Here is a 25,809-nt window from a genome sequence, read left to right as displayed (position 1 = left end):
TGGGCCAGTGAAGTTGCTTCTGGGGCTTTAGGTGGGCTGTATCTGCTACAGCCTCTGCTTAGCGAGGGCTCCCTGCCAAGCACGTTGCATGGTAGGAAATATGACTCCTATTTTAAAGCTAAGGAAACTGAGGCCCGGATGAAAGCAAATCCCATCCTTAAGGCTGTACTGGGACTTGACCCTGGGTGTGCCCAGTCCTAGACTTGTATTCTGCTGTCCTGGTGTGAATCAAACCAAATAGAAGGCCGTAGTTCCACTTCATTTTCCCCAGGGTATGCTGTCCTGAGCTCCTTGCAGAGGGTCTCAGCCATCAACTAGATTGTCCTTGTGTTGAGGATCTGGGGCTACCTGAACATTCCTTTTGGATTTTAACCCAAAACAGAGCCTTGGGTAATGTTATAGACCCTCATCCTGGGGACAACCCACGTGCATGCGTGTACTTGTACGCATACCTGCACATGTGTGCCAATGACCTGGTGCCAGTATAAAGGGGTCATAGAGGGCCATCAGCCTTCTCTCTTCCTACTCTCCTTCCCCTCTCCCACCACCTCTCAGCCCTCCACATCCACCAGAGAATGGATGCTTCCTACTCTGGGGGAAGCACAGCTAAGCATCCCAAGAGAAATCATAGTGATTATCTTGCTCTGGGCCAAGGCGATTTCCGGAAGTCAGTTTTGGGACTTGTCCAAACAGTATGATTACAACCAGGTGTAAAAAAAAAAATTCCTGTAAAGAAGAAAAGAAAGGGGATTATGAATTTTTTCTTTACTTTCAAATATTTCTGTGATGTGGTTTTCTTATGTTTATAATTAAAAGTGATGAAAAATACAATGAATTGCAGAAATTATGTGTTGCTTTTCTATGTGAGAAACTTCTGCAGGCAGCTCAGCTTTGTTTCCTGTAAGTAGTAACACTGCATTGACAAAAGAGGTTTTTTTGGGGTGGGTTGTAGTTATTTTATTTCATTATTTTAAAATTCATTTATTTTTAACTGTGCTGGGTCTTTGTTGCTGTGCTCGGGCTTTCTTTAGTCGCAGGGAGCGAGGGCTACCCTGCCTTGTGGTGTGTGGGCTTCTCATTGCGGTGATTTCTTTTGTTGCAGAGCACAGGCTCTAGGGTGTGCGGGCTTCAGCAGTTGCGGCTGGTGGGCTCAGTACTCGCGGTACATGGGCTTAGTTGCTCTGCGGCAAGTGAAATCTTCCTGGACCAGGGATTGAACCCATGTCTTCTGCATCAGCAGGCAGGTTCCTATCCACTGTTCCACCAGGGAAGTTTAACATGGTTTTAAAAATTCTTTTTTTATTGTGGTAAAATCTACAAAACATAAAATTTACCATTGAAACATTTTCAAGTGTTCAATTCAGTGGCATTAAGTACATTCGCACTGTTGCGCAACCATCACCACCATCCATTTCCAAAACTTTTTCATCATCCCAAACTGAAGCTCAGTACTCATTAAATACTAACTCCCCATTCCCTCCTCCCTCCAGCCCTTGGTAACCTCTCTTCTACTTTTGGTCCTTATGAACTTGACTATTCCAGGCACTTCATACAAGTGGAATCGTACAGTATGTATCCTTTTGTATCTGGCTTATTTCACTTAGCGTGATGTCTTCAAGGTTCACCTGTGTTACAGTGTGTATTGGAATTTCCTTTTTTTTTCAAAGCCTGAATAATATTCCATAATATGCATATGTCACCTTTTGTTTATCCATTCATCTGTCAGTGAGCTTTGGGTTGTTTCTACCTTCCAGCTATTGTGAGCAGTGCTGCTGTATGAATACTTGGGTGTACAAATACATGTTTCAATCTCTACTTTCAATTCTTTGGCCTGTATACCTAGAAGGGCAATTGCTATCAAGGCGGTTTTTAGAACTCGTTTTGGGGACTTTCCCAGAAATTATTTTGGATTTTCTAAGCTATGGCCACTTTTTGTCCTTTGTGATTATTTAGGAATTGCTAGCAGTTTTATTCAGAGAAGGCAATGGCAAGACACTCCAGTACTCTTGCCTGGCAAACCCTATGGACAGAGGAGCCTGGTGGGCTGCAGTCCAGGGGGTCGCTAAGAGTCGGACATGACTGAGCGACTTCACTTTCACTTTTCAGTTTCATGCACTGGAGAAGGAAATGGCAACCCACTCCAGTGTTCTTGCCTGGAGAATCCCAGCGACGGGGGAGCCTGATGGGCTGCCGTCTATGGGGTCACACAGAGTCGGACACGACTGAAGCGACTTAGCAGCAGCAGCAGCAGCAGTTTTATTGCTTTGTTGTTTGCTTGCCCAGTCGTGTTTGACTGTTTTGCGACCCCATGGACTGTATGTAGCTTGCCAGGATCCTCTGTTCATGGGATTTCCCAGGCAAGAATACTGGAGAAATTAGCCATTTCCTTCTCCAGGGGGTTTTCCCGATCCAAGGCTGGAACCCCTGTCTCCTGCAAGTCTCCTGCATTGGCGGGCATGTCCTTTACCTCTGAGGCATCAGGGAAGCCACTGGCAGTTTTGGAAGCCTTAAAAATCAATTTAAAAATGTTTTATTAAAGCAAAGCTGAAAAAAAAAAATAAAGCAAAGCTGAGAAGTAAGGACATGAGTCTCCCTTTCCTGATGAAAGGCCTGCCCAGAGTATAGAATAGTAGTCACAGGGCCAGGATTCAAGCTCAGATCTGTCTGAGCTCAAAGCCATGCTTGGTCAAATACCAGTTCTCTTTGTTGAAAGCAGTTTGTTGGGGTATCAAGTTGGGAAATGCCATTTTGGATCAAAAAGGTATGATATGAAGACTGATTTTAAAATATTCATTATAAAGGTTTCCCACTGAGGACTGGGGTGGAGTAAGTGGGAGGGAGGCTCTAGAGGGAGGGGGTATAGTTCCTCTGTCCATGGAATTCTCCAGGCAAGAATACTGGAGTGGGTAGCCGTTCCCTTCTCCAGGGGATCTTCCCAACCCAGGGATCGAATCCAGGTGTCCTGCATAGCAGGCAGATTCTTTACCAGCTGAGCCACCAGAGAAACCTGATAAATATATAATTATGACTGATTCTAGTTGTACGGCAGAAACCAACACTACATTGTAAAGCAATTATCCTCTAATTAAAAAAACATTAATTGAAAAATGTTTTCCAATCAAGAAGAAAATAAATAATCAAGGTCTAAAATTTGGAACATAGAGAAAAGCAGAAAGAAAAGTTACCCATGGCCCTACCACTGACTGTCAATCAATTGTATCCCTCTGTACACGTTTAATTGCATTTTTCCTCCAGTGCAGTTTACTTAATCTTGCCAGGCCGAGAAAAGAGAGGCATTTAGTAAAACCTTAGCTAATGTCGAGCCTTTCATTTATAAAGGTTTACACTGTCAGGAGATGGGAAGGGGCGCGGCCGCCGCAGACCCGCAGCGCTCCGATCTCCCTTCAAGAAAGAACTTGTGTTCTTTTCAGCTGCCAAGAACGCGGTTAGCTGATCGCCTCCAGCAGCAGCTCCTCAGCCAGCTTCAGGCTCCTCCCCGACAGCCCCCAAACCAATGTGTGAGCGTGGAGGAAATGCCAGCACCTGACATTTCTGCCCCTTGGCAGACCCTTCAATAAGCAACTCTTCCACCCCCCGTTGCGTTGCCCAGGACTTCGCGTGATCTGCGCTGTGGTCTGAGAAGTTCCTGGCCTTTTTTCTGTCTTTCGTTTCACAAGATAGGGTCTGCATGGCCCCCCGAAAGCTTTCCCTGCTCAGTCTTGCCTCCTCACCCTTTATCTTTCACAGTTATGGCTCTCCAACAAATCTTTCATTTCTAACTCCAACTCTGGACCTGCGTGTTTTTTTGTGTGCTCAGTCGCTAAGTCATGTCAGATTCTTCGCGATCCCATGGACTGTAGCCCACCAGGCTCCTCTGTACATGGAATTTCCAGGCAAGAATACTGGAGTGGGTTGCCATTTCCTTCTCCAGGGAATCTTCCCCACCCAGGGATCAAACCCTCGTCTCTTGGATCTCTTCCTGCATTAGCAGGCGGATTTACCACTGTGCCACCTGGGAAGCCCAGCTCTGGGTCTGCTAACTCCTAAGTCCATCATCCGCTTCCTGGAGGACCCGGATGGACAGAGGTGGTGACTACTGATGAAAAGGTCTATGCCTGTTTCTGAGCTTTTATTCCTTTTTTGGAAAGCTAAGCATAGAATTTCTACACCAGGTAATGTTCAACATACCATCGATTCTGGGCTTTATTCAGTTCAGTCGCTCAGTCGTGTCCGACTCTTTGTGACCCCCATGGACTACATACAGCACGCCAGGCCTCCCTGCCCATCACCAAATCTCGGAGTTTACTCAAACTCATGCCCATTGAGTCGGTGATGCCACCCAACCATCTCATCCTCTGGGCTTTATACAGAGCATGAAAGTTTTTTTTTATAAGAATTGAGTTTTCGACCAGATGGCCAGAGCCGGGAGCCCCGAAGTGTGAGTTCAGCGCCCCCGGAGGCCTGGGAGCCATGATTCTGCTTCGGACCTGCTGTCGGGGAGAAAGGGGCCAGGTCTTAGGACTGGGTGAGGGATTTAGGGCTCAGGCTCTGAGGGCGGTGCTTCTTGGGCTGATGGGTGGGGCTTAGGGAGGAGCCTATGCTGGTTTGGGCGGGGCCTGGGTGGAGGAGGAACCTGAGGAGGGGTTTGGGTGGAACAGCTGAGCCAGAGATGGGTCCAAGGAGAGGAATCCCTGGGGTTGAGTTTGTCCAATGAGCAGCGAGGGGGCAGAAGGCGGGGCCTCAGAAATTCTAGAACCAGTGAAGCTGGGTGGAAGATTGGGAAGATGGCACTGAAGGACAGGGGTGTGGGTTTATGGTTGAGGCCTTGCTGTTGGGGTGGGGAGATTAGAAAAAAGTTTTCTGAGTATTTTCCTCAATCAAATCTTACGTCTTAGTATTTTAAGAAGCACAAAACGGTGGACTAATGGTAAGAACCCTGAGAAACCATAGAAGAAAGACTAATGAAAGAAAGCAACATAGAGAGCAGATTCTATGGTAACAAAGATGACAGATTAAGACCGACAAAAGAAGGGGATGACTAGAAACAAGGCAGCTGCTTTCCAGAAGTCCTGACGGTGAGTAATCAATAAAGTCTGATGGATGTGGGAGAACAGAACATGCTAAAAATGTGTTACAGTTGAGTGTTTTGCAATGCAAGTGAGTGTGAATTAAGCACTAAACATAAAATGAATATATGAAAGTAGTGGTATCTGTTGTAACTCACGCCACTGCAGGAGCTTTTAAGAGTTGCTAATAAAATAATAATACATTTTATCTATCTGACTCTGGAGACACAACAGACCATTTCCAGGCGGGCATGCAGCTCTCCTCCCATGGTCAGGCAGGCCAGATACAGAGCTGGAGTTATAATGTTCCTTTTCATGTAGCCTGGTGAGCAGCTCTTGCAATAAGCTGTGTCTCAGGCTGATTGCAAGGAGAGCTTCCCAGGTGGTTCGGTAGTAAAGAATCCGCCTGACAATATGGGAGATGCAGGAGATGAACGTTGGATTCATGGGTTGGGAAGATACCCTGGAGTAGGATATGGCAACCTACTCCAGCATTCTTGCCTGGAGAATCCCATGGACAGAGGACCCTGGCGGGCTACAGCCCATGGGATCACTAAGAGTTGGACACAACTAACACCCATGCAGGCTGATGGAGGCATGTGCCTCTTGACTGCGGCTCTGAGGTCTTGTCCATGACACCTGCAGCTGCCCGCTGGGAAGCAGGCGCTCTGTTCTGCTCTTGTCATGAATGCCCAGGGCTTGTGTCTAGGGCCTTAGCAATGTTCTCCTCAGTGGTCCTTTTACTTCCTTGATACAAAAAACCACATTCATGCTCCCTCCTTCTCCTGCACCCCAGTTAGCCAAAGAGCTGCATCTTTGCCTAGCTTGGGGGTTCTCAGCCTGACTGCCCCATTCACTAACACCCAGGCTGCATGCCTGACCATTGAACACAGAACATCTGGAGGTGAGACCAGGTGGCAGCATTTTTAAAAAACTGCCCATGTGATAATAATGAGTGGCCAACGTTAAGAATCTCTGGCTTAGCTAAACACATTTCCTTGATGGAAGGAGATAGGAAGGGTACCTTTCCTACAGATTTTGCCCCAGGCCCATTCACTGGTCCCACCTGGTCCCACCTCCAGATGTTCTGTGTTCAATGGTTAGGCATGCAGCCTGGGTGTTAGTGAATGGGGCAGTCAGGCTGAGAACCCCCAAGCTAGGCAAAGATGCAGTTCTTGGAGAAGGCAATGGCACCCCACTCCAGTACTCTTGCCTGGAAAATCCCATGGACGGAGGAGCCTGGTAGGCTGCAGTCCATGAGGTCTCGAAGAGATGGACGCGACTGAGTGACTTCACTTTCACTTTTCACTTTCATACATTGGAGAAGGAAATGGCAACCCACTCCAGTTTTCTTGCCTGGAGAATCCCAGGGACGGAGGAGCCTGGTGGGCTGCCATCTATGGAGTCGCACAGAGTCAGACACGACTAAAGTGACTTAGCAGCATTCACTGGCCACATCACTGCCCTTGAAGACAGAGCCAGGTCACCCTCATCTGGCCCCTCTATCTTGTCCTCAAAGAAATAAAATTAATTTTTTGTATAGAAGATCCTTAGATTTTATACTTTCCGCATTCCCACGTGTGTGTGTGCTAAGTTGCTTCAGTCATGTTCGACTCTTTGCTGACACTATGGGCTGTAGCCCACCAGACTCCTCTGTCCATGGAATTTTCCCAGCAAGAATACTGAAGTGGGTTGCCTTCCCCTCCTCTAGGGGATCTTCCTGGTGGATTCTTTACCCCTAGCATCACCTGGGTCATGGGCTTCCCTGACAGCTCAGATGGGAAAGAATTCTCCTACAGTGCAGGAAACTTGAGTGTGATCCCTGGGTCGGGAAGATCCCCTTGAGAACGGAATGGCAACCCACTCCAGTATTCTTACCTGGAGAATTCCACGGACAGAGGAGCCTGATGGGCTACAGTCCATGGCATCACAAAGACGGACACGACTGAGTGTCACTAACACTTTCACTTTTTTACTTCCAGCTGGGTGGTAGTAGGGGGTCAAGAGAGCAGTGTAGATAGAGGGCTGCCGCAGCTGCTCACTTTCAAACTAGGGAGTGAACTTCTACACTTTTCCAGCCTGGAGTTCCTTCCAGGCAGAGACGCCAGGGAGGAACATCCAGTGAGACCATTTGGATGAGCACACGCACAATCGACTAATCTCACAGACTTTGGTCAAACTCTGTGGCAGAAGCAACAGGTACGGGCTGGACCAATAGGTCCCCTTGAGTGTGTAGTTCAAGTTAATTCTTTTTTTTTTAAGAGTCTGATGGGTGTTTTTCAGACCCTTGTATATGTATTTATGTAGGCTGCTCAGGGTCTTCGTTGCTGTGCTTAGGCTTTCTCTAGTTGCAGCGCACTGGCTTCCCGTTGTGATGGCTTCTCTTGTTGCAGAGCACTGACACAAAGGCTTGTGGGCTCGTAGTTGCAACTTGAGGGCTCTCCAGTTCGGACTCGGTGGTTGTGGCGCAGGGGCGTGTGGGATCTTTCAAGACCAGGGATCGAACCGGTGACTCCTACATTGCAAGGCAGCTTCTTAACTGCTGGATCACCAGGGAAGCCCCAGGTTAATTCTTTATCATGCACGGTTCAGATGATATCTCTTTTGACCTCAACTTATGGCACAAACTCCTCTCAAAGTCCTCCCAGAACTTTCCTTAGTGTAGTACCAGCTGGATTCTATGTGGCCCCATCTGGGATGACTGTTTACTTTCTTTGTATGTAGCTTTTCTTATTATAATATCAGACTGTAGAGTGAGGGCTTGTTGCCAGGGCTACTGGGTATAGGGCATATTCTGTTTTAGCCTGACCTTATTTAGCTACACTTCCCCTTTGTTCCAGCCTCTTCCAGGCCCCTTGCTATTGTGGTCCCCCCAAAACAAAAACAGGCTGACGTTTCTCTCTTTATAATCTCTGCTTCTCCACAGGTTCTTCTGGATCTTTGCCCTGAATTCACTTTCTATTTCTGTTGACTGATGCCGTCTTCCTCCTCCAGTATGAATTACTCCCTCTGAGCAATGAGGTCACCCATCACCCACCTCCCAGGTTATTGCGAGGAGTAATTGAGATAACGTGTGTCAGCACCAGGCACATTGTAAATACTTATACAAATTAGCTGTAATTATGTAAACAACAGTCATCCTGTGTGGTATGAGCTCTGATAGCAGGAAGTACAAAGTACACCAAGAATTGCTCAGTACACTGAGAAATGTTAAACAGTGGCTGGTGACAACTTCTGTGTGTCTAGGAGTCCAGCACCCCCACCTCTTCCCTTTATTTACTTATTCACTAAACGTTCGTTGAGATCGGCAGTGGTCATTTGTCATATTCACAGCTGCCTCGTGTCTTTTTTTTTTTAATTGCGGCAAAATACATATAAGATGTACCATCTAAACCATTTTAAGCGTGGAGTTCAATGGTATCAAGTACGCTCACATTATTGTGTAACCATCGCCACCACCCATCCGCTTTTCATCTTGTGCTGCCCAGTGTCTCTTGAACTGTCTTTGTGTATCTGGGGGAATTCCTCTTCTGTCTTCCCAGTGAGGAAGTCAGAAGCCACACTTCCACCTGCCCTGGGACTGGGATGCAGGCCTGTGACCCAGCTCCACCAATCAGATGCATCCACGTGGACCTTGCTCCAGATGGGAGCCACAGGAAGAAGCAGGCTTGGGTGAGGCCACCATGTTTGCTGGTGTGGATGGCAGCAGAGGTGCCCAGCTTTTGGTGGTGGCAGCTGCCATGACGGTGCTTCCCAGAGGTAGCAAAGTCAAGTTCCTGAAGCAGAAGTGAAAACGATGCTTGCTGTGGTAGTGACTGCAGCTGGGCTGGTTCTTAAAGCTTATCGAGCTTGACATGGCTGGCAGTTTCCTTTTGGGCCATGGTTTTACTTCTGGATGTTTCGTCTCAAATCCCCTCCTGAATACATTTCCTTTTTTTGTTTAATCATCTGGGTAGTAGAACCATACCAGTCCCCAGAGACCTCAGTCTTGAATGGCCTCATGAGGTGGACGTTAACAGTCTGGCCCAGGTTCATTTTACAGTCTCTCCTCCAACTCTCAGTGAAGACCAGACCTCAGTTTCTCATCTTCTGCGAGTATTGCCTGAATAAGACCACAGAGCTTCCTAAGGATAAATTTTTTTTTTTCTTTGTACAGGATAGTCACATCCTTGACTAGTGCAAGAAGCTTTTCTCTCCCAGTCTGCAGGATACCACTTACACAGATAACCTTTCCCTGCGTCTCATGGATTCATCTGGTTCCTCGGAGCCACAGCTGTCTCTACCATCTCCATAGTTACGGGAATGTTTGCTTTATGTCTTCACAACTGTGAGACACACAGAGTGGATTTGTCCTCAAATAAAAGGCTGTCTTCTCTAGAGGCGAATTCAACTCTGGTAACATGGAGACCTGCTTGAAGCTTTGAAAATATAGGCTCCCTCCTACTCTTAGCTTCTGCCTTTCCTATTGAAATTTCAAGGATCTTGGGACTTCTAGCTAACATTTAATCTCAGAGTATCCCTGTGTTTTCATCTGTTATAGGTTGAATTGTCTTCCCCAAGATTCAGATGTTGAAGTCCCAACTCAGAGTGGATATTTGAAGACAGGGTCTTCAAAGAGGTGATTAAGTTAATATGAGGTCACGCAGGTGAGCCCTACGCCCTGTAATTGTTCTGATGAGAAGAAGTGATCAGGACACAGACACATACAGAGGGAAGAGCTTGTGAAGACACAGGGAGAAGGTTCCCATCTATAAGCCAAACAGAGCGGCTTCAGAAGGAAGTAACCCTACAAAGAGCTTGATCTTTGACTTCCAGCCTCTGCAATTGTAAGAAAACGAATTTCTGTTTTTTAAGCTACCCAGGCTGTGGTGTTTTGTTATGTCAGCGGGAGCAGACTAATACCCCTGCCCCTCAGCAGTCTTTGCCTGAAGCCTTGCCAGTCTTTTTCTTAAAGTTTGGTGTTTTTTTTTTAAGTCTGCCCATTTTTTAAAATTTTTATTATTATTTTTTAAAACTTTTTGGCTGCTTGGCATGTGGAATCTTAGTTCCCAGACCAGGGATTGAACTGGCACCCCAGGTAGTGGAAGTGCAGATTCTTAACCACCAGACCACCAGGGAAGTCCCTTAGCCCTTCCTCTTTTAGCACAGAGCGCACCCGCCTCTGTACTTGGGCCGTGAGGACTGGTGTGGAGAGTCTGGAAGGGAGCACACCACGTCTGTAGCATTTCTCTGTGTACAAGGGCATGTTTGTCAACCGTGTTGCCTCAGAGTGGGCATTGAAAGGCAGTGAGGACAGAAGGGACACCGTTCTAGCCAGCCACTCTGGCCAGGGGTGAATGCGTGTGTGCTCAGTCATGTCTGACTCTTTGTGACCCCATGAACTGTAGTATGCCAGGCTCCTCTGTCCGTAGGGTTCTCCAGGCAAAAATACTGGAATGGATTGCCATCTCCTCCTCCAGGAGACCTTTTCAACCCAGGGATCGAACCCACATCTCCTGCATTGTGGTCCGATTCTTTATCTGCTGAGCCACCGGGGAATCCCCAGCCATGAATGAGGCAGAGATATTCTTTTTCAAGTCTGATTTCACTAAATCAACTCAAAGCTACCCTGTCCAGTGTGGGTGCCACTAAGCCACACATGGCTCTTCTTGGGCACCTGAAATGTGGTTTGTCCGAATTGGGATGAAATTCCCAGTGTAAGTGTGAAAGTGTGTATGTAAGTGTGAAATACATAAAGATCTAGCTGAAAAAAATGCAAAAATCTTATTAGTAATTTTTACATAGATTATATATTAGAATATATTTTGGATCAATTGCATTAAATATAGCTATAAAATCAATTTCACCTGTTTTTACTTTGAAAGTGGTTACTAGAAAATTCAAGATTATATAGTTAACTCGTATCATATTTCATGCATAACCTGCAGAGGAGCCTGGTGTGCTATAGTCCATGGGTTTGCCAAGAATCAGACACGGCTTAGCTACTGAACAACAACAACAAATTGTATTTCTAATGGATAATGCTGCTCTAAAGAGGGTCTGGGCCTTGCCACCCAGCTACTAGCCAGCTCTCTTGTGTTTAATCAGCAGTCACAACATACTTAGGCCATAAAGTAAAGATGAGGCTTGGCCTGGACCCTTGAGAAGAATCTCAGTCTCCAACCCTGGTTGCAGAAACACCCTAGTGAGTGCCCAGTGTGTATCTCATCCTCACTGAATGACGACCCCTAAGCCCGGACTTTATGCTCTTGTCCTTTTGCGGGGCCGTGATCATTAGCTGCTTTCAGACCTCTGACCCCTGCTCCATGGCTGGCTAATGTCCATCTTACTTCTCTTTCCCTTGGCTCAGGATTTCCTAGAATAGACATTTAAAAATAATTTTTTTAATATAGTTGATTTGCAATGTTGTGTTAATTACTTCTGTACAGTAAAGCGACTCATTTAAACACATAGATACATTCTTTTTCATGTTTTCTATTATGATTTCTCACAGGATATTGAATATAATTCCCTGCACTATCCTGTAGGACCTTGTTGCTTTTCCATTCGGTATATACTAGTTTGCATCTGCTAATCCCAAACTCCCAATCCATCCTTCTCCTACCCCACTCTCCCTTGGCAACCATCAGTCTATTCTCTATGCCCACGGTTGTGTTTCTGTTTCATATATGGGTTTATTTGTGTTATATTGTAGATTCCATATATAAATGCTATCATGTTGTGTTTGTCTCTTTTGACTTACTTCACTTAGTAGGATAATCTCCAGTTGCATCCATGTTGCTGCAAATGGCATTATTTCATTCTATTTTATGGCTGAGTAGTATTCCATTGTCGGAGAAGGCAATGGCACCCCACTCCGGTACTCTTGCCTGGAAAATCTCATGTACGGAGGAGCCTGGTGGGCTGCAGTCCGTGGGGTCGTGAAGAGTCAGACATGACTGAGCGACTTCACTTTCACTTTTCACTTTCATGCATTGGAGAAGGAAATGGCAACCCACTCCAGTGTTCTTGCCTGGAGAATCCCAGGGACGGCGGAGCCTGGTGGGCTGCTGCCGTCTCTGGGGTCACACAGAGTCGGACACGAATGAAGCGACATCGTCATCGTCGTCGTTGTAGTAGTAGTAGTATTCCATTGTGTATATGTGCCACATCTTCTTTATCCATTCATCTGTCGATGGACATTTAAATTGTTTCCATCTCTTGGCTATTATAAATAGTGCTGCTATGAAGATAGGGGTGTATGTATCTTTTTGAATTATAGTTTTGTTTACACATATGCCCAGGAGTGGGATTGCTGGATCATATGGTAATTTTATTTTTAGTTTTCCGAGGAACCATCATACTGTTTTCCACAGTGGGTGCACCAACTTAAATTCCCACCAACAACATAGGAGGCAAGAACAGACTTCTCATGCCCTCTCCCCAGGCTCTGCTGAGTGTCTGCTGACACTCATGGCCCTCCCTGAACGCCTCCACTAGACTTCACCGAGAACTGATCGTGGGAGTCTGGCCACGGGTCGCCTGGTCTTCACTGAACTCTTGTTCAGAGCACTTGACATTGGCCTCAGCCCTTGGGATCAGGAGAGAAGGCCAGGAAAAAGGAAATCCCCTTCCTCGAAGGAACCACACTTCATTTTGAATTCATCTCTTGGACAAACCAATGCAGAGTCCAGCCTTCCCAACTAGACCTGGTTTGACCAACTTCTGACCTTGCCTGTGAAGTTCTTCCAAACTGTTGTTCAACACAGATAACTCAGCTTTCATGTGATGCATTTTCCAGGCCCAGGGGAAATGTTGCAAATACTGGGAATGTGTGAACTGAGGAAATCGAATTAATTAAGAAATATAAATCTAGAAAATGTGGAAATAGCAGACAAAGGGAGGCCAGACTCTTCTGGTGGCCCCTCTGGAGAGCCTGACGATACAGAAGGACTTGTGTCCCTTCAGACTCCTGTCTGTGACTTTCCAACCCCCAGACACTCTGCTCTGAGGCTCTGGCTCATGACGTCTCATCTCTCGACCTTCCTAAGCATGTCTTCCTGTTCCTGCCTTTATACCTTTGCTTACACCATTTCTTCTTCCTAGGGTGCCTGACCATCCCACATCTGCTCATTCAAAAATATACAAGTCTGTCCTTTCCATCTGAGTTCAAATACTACTTCTCCTTGAAACATTTGCAGATTAATAGCTGGAAATGCTGTGTCCCTTTGGGGGACACCTTGTTTCTGATTACCTAATGGCCCTTCCTTTCGGCTTTATGTCATGGTTTTTGTTTTCCACATTTCTTCCAAGACTGGGGGAGGGGTCCTGGGGGGCAGGATTGTGCTTTATCCCTCTCTTTGCCTCCAGTTGGGCCAAGCACTCTGTCTGGCCCTGATGCCTGCATTTTCATTAGTTTAAAAAAATGTTTATTTGAGTGTACTGGGTCTACTGCAGCCTGTGGGATCTAGTTCCCCTGACCAGGGATTGAACCCCGGCGCTCTGCATTCGAAGCACGGACTCTTAGCCCCTGGACCACCAAGGAACCACTGATTTTCATTATAGTTACCTGCATCCTAGCAATTCCTGCTGTTTTATGTGTATGTGTCTTTCTGCCTCGATAAACTATAAATATCCATTGAATGGTTACCAGCCACAAGCCACCAGGGTTGCAGATAAACCAGCCAGAGTCCCAGTCCTTTTGGCGAGCCCAGACTAGAGGTGCAGACAAGTCATGGGTAGCATTGTTGTAAATGGGCTGGCAGATGTGTGTCCAGGGGTGGCGGTGGAACAAAGGGCAGAGGTCAGTTCTGCTCTTCAGCAGAATTAGCTCAGAGCAGGTCTGGAAGGATAAGGGGAGTCAGGGGAGGGTTGGATTCTTGGGGGAGGAATTGGAGATGGTCCGCAGGGTGAAACAGACCACTCCACATAGTTTGGAAAAAAAAGTGGGGATAGCTATCTTATCAGCTTGTATCCCAGCCCTTGCTGCAGAGCAGACGTGTAGAAAAGGTTGATGCCCTGGTGGTCTGACCGACTGAATGAATGAACCAGGGTTCTTGTGGGTGGGGAACCACATTCACTTATCTTTGTTTTTTTTTAGTGATGGAGGAGCCTGGCATGCTACAGTCCATGGAGAGTCGGGCACGACTTAGAGCCTGAAGAGCAACAAATGAATCTCAGTCTCGCACACACTGGAGGATGCACTGCTTTAGCCCAGTGCTTCATAGAGCCACCTGGGAGCTTTCCAAGGCCTGGGGCAGGGCCTCTTATCCATTCTTCTTAAAAGCACTCAGGATAATGCTGGTATGTACTTTGGATGGAGAGCTGCTCTGAGGACCTCTGACTATGGCCCTCTGGTACCTAGTTGGTATGTCACCCCAGGTGAGATTCTCAGCATCCCTCACGTCACCTCCTGTGGGTCAGTGTTTCTCACCTCTTGCTGTGCATTTAGTCACCTGTGTGTGGGGGTGAGTTTAAACTTTCAGTACCCAACTGCCCACCAAGATTGATTAAATCAGAAGCTAACTGATAAAGAGAAAGGGAGTGGACAAGCTGAGACTGATTATTTTAAAGTCTTCTTAAAAAAAAAATTATTTTTGGTTGTGTTGGGATGTGCATGGGTTTTCTCTGGTTGTGGACAGTGGGGGCGCCTCTCTAGTTGCAGTGTGAAAGCTTCTCATTGCAGTGACTTCTCTCGTTGTTAAGGCCCCTGGAACTCATGCGGACAGGAAGCCCAGCTGTGCTGATGCACTTAGAGTTGAAGCAGTCATAAGCCTCTGGTGGTATGTGGAAGGACAGAATTTTTCGTAGCCTCAGCTCTGAGAGTCAGGATTGAGCACATCTGCCAGGTTCAATAAACCTGTGTTTCTGCCTTTAAAAATGGCTGCATGAGCCCTTCTTGTCAGATGCTCTCCCTGGGCCATCATTTCATTATTTATTCAGTATTTTCATAGCTGATCCATCAGCCCAACTGTAAAAGTGCCAAGGAGAAAACTTTGTTTTTAATGATTATGCATCTCTTTGGCTTTGTTACCATAATTTCTGGGGGAGCAACAATTACCTTGTGTCTGGCTGATCCGCCTCTGAGCGCAGTGTCCTTCCAGTTGGTTTAAAGGGACCATCATTCTCTGGGACCATCGCCTACTGCATGCTAATGTGTGGCCTCCAGCTGAGACTTGGGAATCTCAGGCAGGATGTCCGGTTTAGGAATTGCCTCATCTATACATGTGTGTATTTGGTGAATCTGTTGAGCATCTTCTATGTGCCCGGCCCTGTGCTGGGAGCTGGAGATGGTGTGGCAAGTTGCCTCTTGGGAAATATGTGCAAAAGCTAAAGAACTGAGAAATAAGTGATTAATCCTGAGGGGTATGTGTGTCAGCCTGGGCAGCCTTCTCTAAGGAGGTGGCATTTGCCCTGGTTTCTTTTTTTACATTTAATTTTTGGCAGCACTGGGTCTTTGTTGCTGCACATAGGCTTTCTCTAGTTGCGGTGAGTGGGGGCTACTCTTCATTGTCGCCTGTGGGCTTCTCACTGTGGTGGCTTCTCGTTGCAGAGCACGGGCTCTACGCTCGCGGGCTTCAGTAGCTGGGGCACACGGATTTAATTGTTCTGCAGCATGTGGGATCTTTCCAGAGCAGATATTGAACCTGTGTCTCCTGTGTTGGCAGGCAGATTCTCAACCATGGGACCAGGGAAGTCCTGCTGTGGGTTTAAAAAGTAAATGGGAGTCTTGCTGGAAAGGTTGTATAGCCTTGTGCGTGCTTAGTTGCTCAGTCGCGTCTGACTCTTTGCAACCCCCTGGACTATAGTCCACCAGGCTCCTCTGTCCACCACGATTCTCCAGGCAAGAATACTGGAGTGGGTTGCTATGCCCTCCTCCAGGGGACCTTCCCAACCCAGGGATCGAACTCAGGTCTCCCGTATTGCAGGCAGATCCTTTTCCATCTGAACCACCAGGAAAGCCCTGTATAGCCTTAGGGGCAGGCTTCAACCTGGCCAAATGATTAGAATCCCAAGCTACATTCTAGACGGTCAAACAAGAACCTCTGGGGGATGAGGCCCAGGTGTCAGTAATTTTTAAAGCTCCCTAAATGGTTTCAAAGTGCGGCCAAGGTTGGAGACCACGCATTAAGGCAGCAGTCCCTAAACTTTTTGGCACCAGGGACTGGTTTCATAGAAGACAGTGTTTTCACGGATTGGAGTGGGGGATGGTTTCGGGATGATTCAGGCACACTACATTTGTTGTGCACTTTATTTCTCATCTAATGCCGCTGCTGATCTGACAGGAGGTACCAGTCCATGGCCCGGAGGTTGGGAACCCCTTCATTAAAGAGATGGAGTGGAGACTACCTAGAAATTAAAGAGAGAATTAACATAGCCTTGAAGTCCACCCTCCACAGGTTATCAGTTCAGAAACTTCTCTCCAGCCCTTCCCAAGTATTCCAGAGACATGAGAGGATGGGCGCCTTGGAGGCAGGCAGATGGTTTGCTGACTGCTGTAACACAGCTGGGTGACTGTCAGTCATTTATTCACACAGCTGAAAATTCTCCAAGTATTTATTGATTGCTTACTTTGTGTTAGGTTCTGGGAAGCCAGCACGGAATAAGATCAAGTTCTTCCCCTTAGGGAGCTCGTTGCCTGGTGGGTGAGAAGGACAGACACATTTCTTAATACAGTGTTAGGAGTTAGGGACAGGAAGTTTGGGGAGCCCTTGATAGGAGTACCTAGTGCAGACTCATGGGGTTGAGGAGAGTTTCCCAGAGGAAATGGCCTTAAGGAAATACCTGAAAGTTTTGGCCAGGGGAAATGGAGGAGGGAAGAGATGGAGCCATAGGTTAAGGAAACTGCATGTGCAAAAAGCCAAAGGCAAGAGTGAATATTGTACATTCAGGGGATTTGCAAGTATTCACTCTGGCTGGAGTATGAAATGTGATGTGGGAGAGGGATGAGAGAGAAGCTGGAAAAAACAGGTCGGGGCCAGATTATAAGAGGTCTTATTAGCTGAGTTGTGGAGTCTGATGTCCTGGTGGTGATGGGGAGCTACTGAAGGATTTGCCTATGAGATGTGTGTATTTGTGCTATGCGATTAGATTGCAGGAGGGTTACAGGGATCTTTGTGAGAGGTGACAGTGGTCTGAGCTGTGGTGGTGCCAATGAGGATGGGGGAAAACAGAGTCAGAGGACGCTTCGATCTCTGGAATCCTCGCTCTGGATAGCTCTGTCCTCTCGGGTCCTCTGTCCTGTGAAATCTAGCTGCCTTGGTCTCCTCGACTCAAGGAACCCGCCTGGCTCTCCCTGGGGCCCCCACCCTGTACTGCAGCCTGAAAACTACTCAAGGGTCACTGTCCTTTGTTACTAATGTCCAGTGTCTTGAAATTTCTTTTTCTTTTTGTCTGGTTTTTGGTTGCTTCAGGCAAGAGGTACATCTTGTCTCTATTAGGCCATCTTGGCTGGAAGCAAAAGTCAGTTTTATTTTTTTTGTCCAAGTATTATTTAAGAAAGCTTTAAAAATTTCTGTATGATAAGATCCTTTTGTTTTCTGTTGTTATACTCCACTCATAGTTATTATAAAATATTGGCTATGTTGCTGTGCTGTACAATATATTTATGTGGCTTATTTAATTTATACATAGTAGTTTGTGCCTCTTAATCACCCACCCCTGTCATGTCCTTCCTCCTTCCCTCTCTGCACTGGTAACTACTGGTTTGTTCTTTCTTTATGTCTTTATATATGGTTGGGGAATCCACACGCCCTGTGGTGTGCCCAAGAAAAACCAAGCCAAACAAACAAAAACATTGGGTGCATGCCTCTTTTTTTTTAATTATGAAAATTAACACATTTACAGGAGACTTGGAAAATACAGGACAAACTCGCATATAATTTCACTATATATATATATTACAATTATTTTTTTAGGTAGATAAATTAAGATTTTTAGTTGGAGTTTCAATGTCAAACTCTCAAAAATTGATAGAATTAATATATGAGAAGTAGAAGGATATAGTAGCTATGAAAAGCGCTATGAACCAATTCAACATAATTAAGATTTATACATTTTCACACAACAGTAGGATACAAATTCTGTTCAAGTTCCCAAAGACTATAAACTTGGAGACACTGGAACATATCCAGGGACATAAGACTAGGTGCAAAAATCTGATGGTCTAAAGGTATTGAAATCATACACAGTCTGTTCTCCTATCGCTGTGGAATTATGTTAGCAATTTAATATCAGGAGATATTTGAAAATAACCCACATATTTTCAAGTGTAATGTGACATTTACCAAGAGAAGTCTTTGACTTAGCCATGTACCTTTTTGGATTAGTATTTTCATTTTTTGGGGATATATATCCAGGAGTGGAATTGCTGGACCATATGGTAGTTCTGTTTTTTAGTTTTGTGAAAAAGCCCCACACTCTTTTCCACAGTGGCTGCACCAATTTACATTCCCATCAACAGTATACGAGAGTTCTTTTTTCTCCACATCCTCGCCAACATTTGTTATTTGTGGTCTTTTTGATGCTAGCCATTCTGACAGGTGACATCTTACTGTGGTTTTAATTTACATTTCTCTGCTGATGAATGGCATCGAGCATCTTCCCATGTGCCTGTTGACCATATGTATGTCTTCTTTAGAAAAAACATTATTCCTTAAAATGTGGGGATATATGTTATCTATCATTCTGCTTTAAGTCTTTAACTGAAAAATTGAGACAACAGGAAAGTTCTATCTAACTTCCTATTATAGCTGTAGAGTGAAGCAAATTGTGCTTCCAGCCCTGTCTGAGGCAGGAGGAGATTAGATACTAAGAGTTAGTACTAGTCATCTGCTGCTGCTGCTGCTAAGTCGCTTCAGTCGTGTCCGACTCTGTGCGACCCCATAGACGGCAGCCCACCAGAGTCCCCCATCCCTGGGATTCTCCAGGCAAGAACACTGGAGTGGGTTGCCATTTCCTTCTCCAATGCATGAAAGTGAAAAGTGAAAGGGAAGTCGCTCAGATCGCTCCTAGTGATCCCATGGACTGCAGCCTACCAGGCTCCTCTGTCCATGGGATTTTCCAGGCAAGAGTACTGGAGTGGGGTGCCATTGCTAGAGAGAAATAACCCAGGAAAGTCGCTTCCCTGGTTGCTCAGATGGTAAAGAATCTGCCTGCAATGCAGGAGACATAGGTTCAATCCCTGGGTCAGGAAGAGTCCCTGGCGAAGGGAGTGGCGGCCCCACTCCAGTATTCTTGCCTGGAGAGTCCCATGGACGGAGGAGCCTGACTGGCTACAGTCCACCGGGTCACAAAGAGTCAGACACAACTGAAGCGACCTCGCCTGAAACCCAGGAATGTAGAAAGAACACAGAGTACTGTGACATAACAAGTGCCAGCCCTGTGCCCTGGTGTGTGCCAGGCACTGTCCTAAGTGCCGTGAGGAAGAACAGGTGGAAGGGAAGGTCCTGACATCAGGGCAAGGAGACAGGCACACACAGCACTAGCCACCACACACTGTTGGTTTTGGTGTGAGAAATCGCACAAGAGCAGACGCAGTGCAGTGAGGACCAGAGAGGGGAGGGACGCCTGGGATGGAGGGCGGGGCTGCGCAGGGCAGCAGCTCAGGTTAGGAAGCGCAGAGCGAGGGCGGAATCTCCACGAGAAATGTGTGCTTCCTGTTCCACAGGGTAAAGCCCAGCCAGGGCTGCCATTTCCTCCTGGCATCCCAAGTGGCCACCCCTGCCCCCCAATTGCTCTTGCCAATGAAACCTGAGGCACTTCCAGGCTGGAGCTTTATTTATTGGTTTATTTAAATTATTTTTGGCTATGCTGCGTCTTCATTGCTGCGCACGGGCTTGCTCTAGTTGCGGCGAGGGAGGGCTTCTCCTTGTGGTGGCTTCTCTTGGTGTGGAGCACCGGCTCTAGAGCGTGGGCTCAGTTGCTGTGGCGTGTGGGCTTGGTTGCCCCACAACATGTGGAATCTTCTTGGACTAGGGATCGAACCCTTGTCCCCTGCCTTGGCAGGCAGATTCTTAACCACTGGACCACCAGGGAAGTCCCAGTGTGGAGTTATTTTTTTAAGGATGAGTGTGGCTTGTCTTGGAGAAGGCAATGGCACCCCACTCCAGTACACTTGCCTGGAAAATCCCCATGGACGGAGGAGCCTGGTAGGCTGCAGTCCATGGGGTTGCGAAGAGTCGGACACAACTGAGTGACTTCACTTTCACTTTTTACTTTCATGCATTGGAGAAGGAAATGGCAACCCACTCCAGTGTTCTTGCCTGGACGGGGGAGCCTGGTGGGCTGCTGTCTATGGGGTCGCACAGAGTCGGATACAACTGACGCGACTTAGCAGCAGCAGCAGCAGCAGCAGCAGTGGCTTGTCTCCTTGGTCCTTTCTTGGCTGGAAGAAGAGGATGCCAAGGCAGAATCTCCAGACAGCAGGAAGTTCATTCCAAGGAGGGAGGGCACCTGCCAACCAAGAATACCTACATCGGTCTGTTACTTGAGCAAAAAGTAGACTTCTATTACAATAAGTCACTGATGGTTTGGGATTATTAAGGGTTACCCTAATTAATATGGAAGACTTCACGGAGGAGGTAACATTTGAACTGGGCCCTGAATAACATGTAGGATTTGACACTGAGTGTGCCAGAGCCTTGATCTTGGACTTCCCAGCCTCTAGAACTATGAGAAATACATTTCTGTTGTTTAAGTCATACAGTCTATGGTATTTTTGTTATAGCAGCCCGTATGGACTGAGTACTTTTTAACCTTATTATACAGATAGAGAAACTGAGGCTCAGCTCATGATTTAGATCAAAATAGTTCATTGGATATTTCCTGGGAAGATTTGGCTTTGATTTGTAGTTCAGGAAAAAAAAATGGATTTTCATTTCAGGGTCAGAGAATAGCTTTGTTCTTTCTTTTTTAAAAAAAATAATTTTACTTATTTATTTCTTTTTGGCAGTGCTGGGTCTTCGTTGCTGCTCAGGCTGCTCATTGTGGAGGCTTCTCTTGTGAAGCACAGTAGTTGCAGTCTCTGGAGCACAGGGTCAGAAGTTGTGGCTTAGTCGCTCCGTGGCATGTGGGATCTTCCCGGACCAGGGATCAAACCCGCATCTCCGTGGCAGATTCTTTACCACTGAGCCACCAGGGAAGCCCCTTGGTTCTTTCTTCTTTGGGGTCCAAAACTTAGTTTGGATTCTTGGCTCTAGGAGTCTCTGATTCTTCATAGGTATTTAAATAAGTTAAAAGCCATAAAATGGTTGTGATGTCTGCACTCGGGCATTCAGAGGTGGTGAGCTCTTACTCTGGCCTGTGGTTCTGGCAGATAATAGCTTGTGTCCACTGAGATGGATGATGGACGTGGGGTGTGAAAGCTGAGCGATGACTAATATTAAAGTGGATATGGGTAAACAGAAATGAATTTGCTTGGACTCCCTTTTATCAGGCATGATCCCGGGCAGGGTGATGGTCCGTAGACACAGGCAGACCGAGCCCCATCTGGTGCTGGGTGGCTGGCAGCTGAGTCTTTGCTCTTTCCAGTCCCAGGGCGAAGGCTGTGCCAGGCAGGGCTCCTTGGCCAGCCCCACTTAGGCACCTCCAAAGGTCTGACTCAGAAAGTAGGGAGAAATGCCAGACGTGGAGCTAGGCACAGGCCTGGGCAAAAAACCAGTGGGGCTGAGTGTTTATAGCAGTGAGAACCTGGAAATGACCCAAATGCCCAGCGGTCAGAGGGGAGAGGAAGGGTGAAAGTGTTCTAGCACCTTCTCTGTGTCCGTGCAATCGCAAGGCTACTGGTCTCTAATTTATGGATGAAAACATAGTTGGGGGAGGGGCGCGAAGGGATCTCTCCAAAAGTCAATCCAGACCTCTTTCTAGTGCAGCTTTGGCTCAAACACATCTCCAAAGGGGCTCGCCCTGCTCTCCTTCACCAGCCAGGACTGCGCTGAGAATCTCCAGGGTGTTTTATTTAATCTTCAACCACCTCTAGAGAAGTAAATTTTTAACACCCCGCCCCCCACCATTTTAGGAGAAACTGAGGCTTATTTTTTAGGGAGACGCTGAGGTTCAAAGATAAGAAGTGATTAATGTCATGTGTGAGGAGGGCATGGCAAACCACTCCAGTATTCTTGCCTGGAGCCTGGGCGGGCTACAGTCCTTGGGGTCGCAAAGAGTCAGACACGACTAAAGCGACTTAGTCTAAACACGACTAAAACGAACATGCGTGTGTGAAGTGGCAGAGCCAGAATTTAAACTTACATTTTGTAAAACTCCCAACCCTGGGTCTGGCGCCAGAATGTATGGGTTCAGATCCTAGCTTTTCCACTGACTAAGTTGTGTGTACCTAGGGAAATTCCTAAATCTCTTGCAAATGGGGGTGATAAAAATTCTTGCCTTTCTGGGCTGTTGGAAGGACTAAAGGAGTTAAGTAAACAGTCTGTGCAGGGCACACTCAATAAATGTTGGCCATTGTTCTTTTTATCATCGCTGTTGCTACCACTTCCCTAAGACACATGACTCTAGGAATAATCTTTAACATTGATGGAAACAGACCAGGATTGAATGCTTCCTTGTCTTGAACGCCTTGAGCCAATTTGGTAACAACAGCCTTTGCGTATTCCACACGTGGAGAAGTATCTAGAATAAAACTCCGGAACAGGACAGTGGAGACTCTGTTTACCCAGGCCAAGGTTGACTTCTGGAGCAGTGCAAAGGTGAGATGAGGGTGCTTGTTGATGAAGTGACTGGTTCACACAGGTCTCGTGTCATCTGTGAAAGAAGTGAAAGGAAAGTTGGCCTTGACGTGCTGGGTCTTGTGAAGGAGCTCTGCTTGTGGTTTAAAGCCTTGTCTCGTTTGCCTTCTTCTGTTGCGTTGTGCTCCTTGTGGCTGGTTTGATGAGGTCCTACTGAGAGGCGGGGAAATGGATTAGATAGTTGAGCCCTGCCTCCTTTCTCCTCCATCTCCCTAGTGCTTCCAAATAATAACCCATTTCATGGAACAGGAGTTTCCGATGCAGATTACAGACTCCGTATTGTAGACTACCAATAAGCGTGTCCTTAGCTTGACCCTGGTGGAAGGCTGTCACTCTGATTGCAAAGCCTGGAGCTGCCAACCCAGTCAGGGGGGCCCCACCTCCCCCCAACTCCTCTAAAATTTTCCTGGTGATGGGAAATTACGATGCATGTAGACACAGCCAGTGTGCACCACTGTCCAGTTTTCCTGCCCTCTGGGCACTCAGAAGACTATATATCAGTCGGGCGGGGCTGTGTGGTTCTGGTCAGTGGGCCGTGAGAGGGAAGGACACGTGTCCCTTCTTGGGGCAGGCGTCCAACAGCAGGTGCATGGCAGCGGAGGAGGCCGTGTGGCCTGTGGAGAAGCTCCAGAGTAGGGCAGCCTCCTTCTGCTCGGTTCCCGCGTGCCTGAAGGGAGCAGGGCCCTGGCACTCCCCGGTCCTCATGGGATACGAACAAGAGTGAGCGAGAAACTTGTGAGAAGCCGCTGTGATTTTGGGGGTGTTTCGATAGCCTAACTCAGCCCCCTTAATCAATGCAGGGTCCCTCCCCTGGAGGACAGCCTGCGGTGCTCCGGCCATGTCCGGCCCGAGCATACTTCTCCAGGGTGTGGCAAGACTGAGACGCAGTATGCAGTCCGCTAGGCCCGTGCTTCTGCGTTTCTGCTTTGTGTCTCCTCTGCATGTCACACCTGTGTTTGTCCTTGCCCTCTACTCGCTAGAGAAGCAATAGCATTATCTTTCTTTGTGTTTTCCTTCCCCCCAAAATTATTATTATTTTTTTTGATGCAGCGTGCAGCTTGCAACACCTTCGTGTGGCATGTGGGATCCCCAACCAGTGATTGAACCCGTGCCCTGCACAGTGGGAATGTGGAGTCTTAACCACTGGACCACCAGGGAAGTCCCTAAAAATTAATTTTTTATTTTTTATCAAGGTAACATGAGTACATGGTTAAAAAATAAAAATTGGAAAGTATCACACCCAGTGCCAGAATCCAACTCTCTAGAGTCAAACATCATAAACTCTAAGTCTTCCTTTGGGCATTTTCTACTGTATTTAAAAAAAATCTGTTTATAATGCTGTTTCTCTCCCCCCCACCCCAGTTTTATTGTGATCTAATTGACATACATCATAGTATAACTTTCAAATGTACACCATGATGGTTTGACTTACATGTATTATGAAATATATTCTCAATGAAAAATTTTTTTCTACATTATCTACTGACTTCCTACTTAAATAGATTTTGCTCTCCTTTTCCAACCTGGCAACTCCCTCTACAACCACTGCTCTCTTCACGCTCTTAATTCAGTTATATTGTGAATATCTGGGGTTTGCCTTACTGTGAATATAGTTATATTGTGATTTTTGGTTGAACCAATATCTGGAGTTTGCCTTACTGTGACTATGTACATACTTTCCATGGTTGAGTTACATGAGGTGCAATTATTACATCTTATTTCTTATATGATATAGTAGAAACAATGTTATGTGTTCATCCCCTGTTTCCTTTTCCTGGGAAAGCAGGAGATGACATCTCCCACCCTCCTTTGTGGTTCAGCTGGGACCATGTGACTAAGTTCCGGACAATGGAAATGCAAGCGGAAGTGATACAGCCCTGATCAGCCCCAGGCAGTCCTAGGCCTTCCCCACTCCCTGACCCTCCCCTCCCGGAAGCTGGAGCAAAGGGCACTGAAATGGTGGCACTGCAAGATGGAGGGGGGCTGGGCTCCTGAGTCCCCACCTGGAGGAGAGCTGCCAACCAGTTTCAGCCTGTGACATGGATGAGGTATAAACCTTTGTGTGTTAAGCCGCTGAGATTTTAAGATGTGTCTGTTATGTCAGCTACCATTTAATACCTAATACTTCCAGCTTTTTTTTTTTAAATTATTCTCCAGTTTGCTTAATATCCTTTCAATCATCCTAATTCATCTCCAAACTCTCCCACAGAATTACAAACCTCCTCTCAGTAAGGGTGAACTCCCAGTCTCTTCAGCTGTACTCTCTGCCCTTCCCCTCCCCACCCCTCAACTAACCCTTTGCCTAGTTGATGGAACTTCAGGCTTTTTCTCTGCCTCACAGAGAGGCAGGAGGCTGGTTGGAAGGGGATACAGGTTAGATTTAAGGAGAGGTGGCCTAACGTAATGGTTAAGACCTCAAGCTTTTCCAATTTAGTAGTTCTATGACTTTGGGTAATTTTCTTAACTTAGCATCCCCATCTGAAAAATAGGGATGACAGTGACCTCAACTTCAGAGAACTGTTGTGTGGATTAAAGAAGATATTCTTGTAAAGTGCTCTCAGCACAGTTTCTGGCATATTGCTTGTGCTGCTAAATGCTAGTTATTGTTAAGATGAAAAAGTCATGGGGAATGACTGCACTTCCCAAGTACTAGGGAATTAACCTGGGAGTGAGTTTTCTGCCTTGTTTCTAACTATCGGCAGCTGTTCCCCAACTCTAGCGACCAGGGGAAGAAGGACCAACTTGGGGAGGTCTGTCCCAAGGTGTGATAGCAGCAGCCTCCCCAGGGATGGGACCACCTGCCAGGACTCCTCCTTTATCTCCTCTGCATGGACAGAGCTGGGACCCTCTGAAGGTCTTTGATTCTCCCACTTCAGGTTTTCCCTTCCTCCACCCTTGGGTTGGGGAGTGGTGCTTCTCAGTCTCCTTCCTTCAAGTGGAAAGTGAAAGTGTTAACACTCAGTCGTGTCTGACTCTGCGACACCGCGGTAACTATAGCCCACCAGGCTCCTCCATCCATGGAA

The 25,809-nt window shown here is 46.8% G+C and overlaps 1 long non-coding RNA gene across 2 annotated transcripts; it reads left to right on the top strand.

The window, feature by feature from the left end:
• The first annotated feature begins 4,641 nt into the window (after positions 1 to 4,641).
• On the top strand, positions 4,642 to 24,029 carry LOC147352503 (uncharacterized). Of its 2 annotated transcripts, none has more exons than XR_015148219.1 (4): positions 4,642 to 5,075; positions 9,607 to 9,892; positions 14,146 to 14,348; positions 23,837 to 24,029. It is a non-coding gene; the product is annotated as an uncharacterized LOC147352503 (long non-coding RNA). The 2 variants fall into 2 exon arrangements; XR_015148220.1 differs by lacking the exon at positions 4,642 to 5,075 and adding an exon at positions 7,487 to 7,631.
• Positions 24,030 to 25,809: the final 1,780 nt, after the last annotated feature.

This window comes from Bos grunniens, chromosome 19 (assembly GCF_055505025.1).
Source record: "Bos grunniens cultivar Pamir isolate PY7600 chromosome 19, Bosgru_T2T1.0, whole genome shotgun sequence".
Lineage (NCBI taxonomy): Eukaryota > Metazoa > Chordata > Mammalia > Artiodactyla > Bovidae > Bos > Bos grunniens.
The sequence above is the reverse complement of the archived record's forward strand: the minus strand, read 5'-3'. Positions and strand labels throughout refer to the sequence as shown.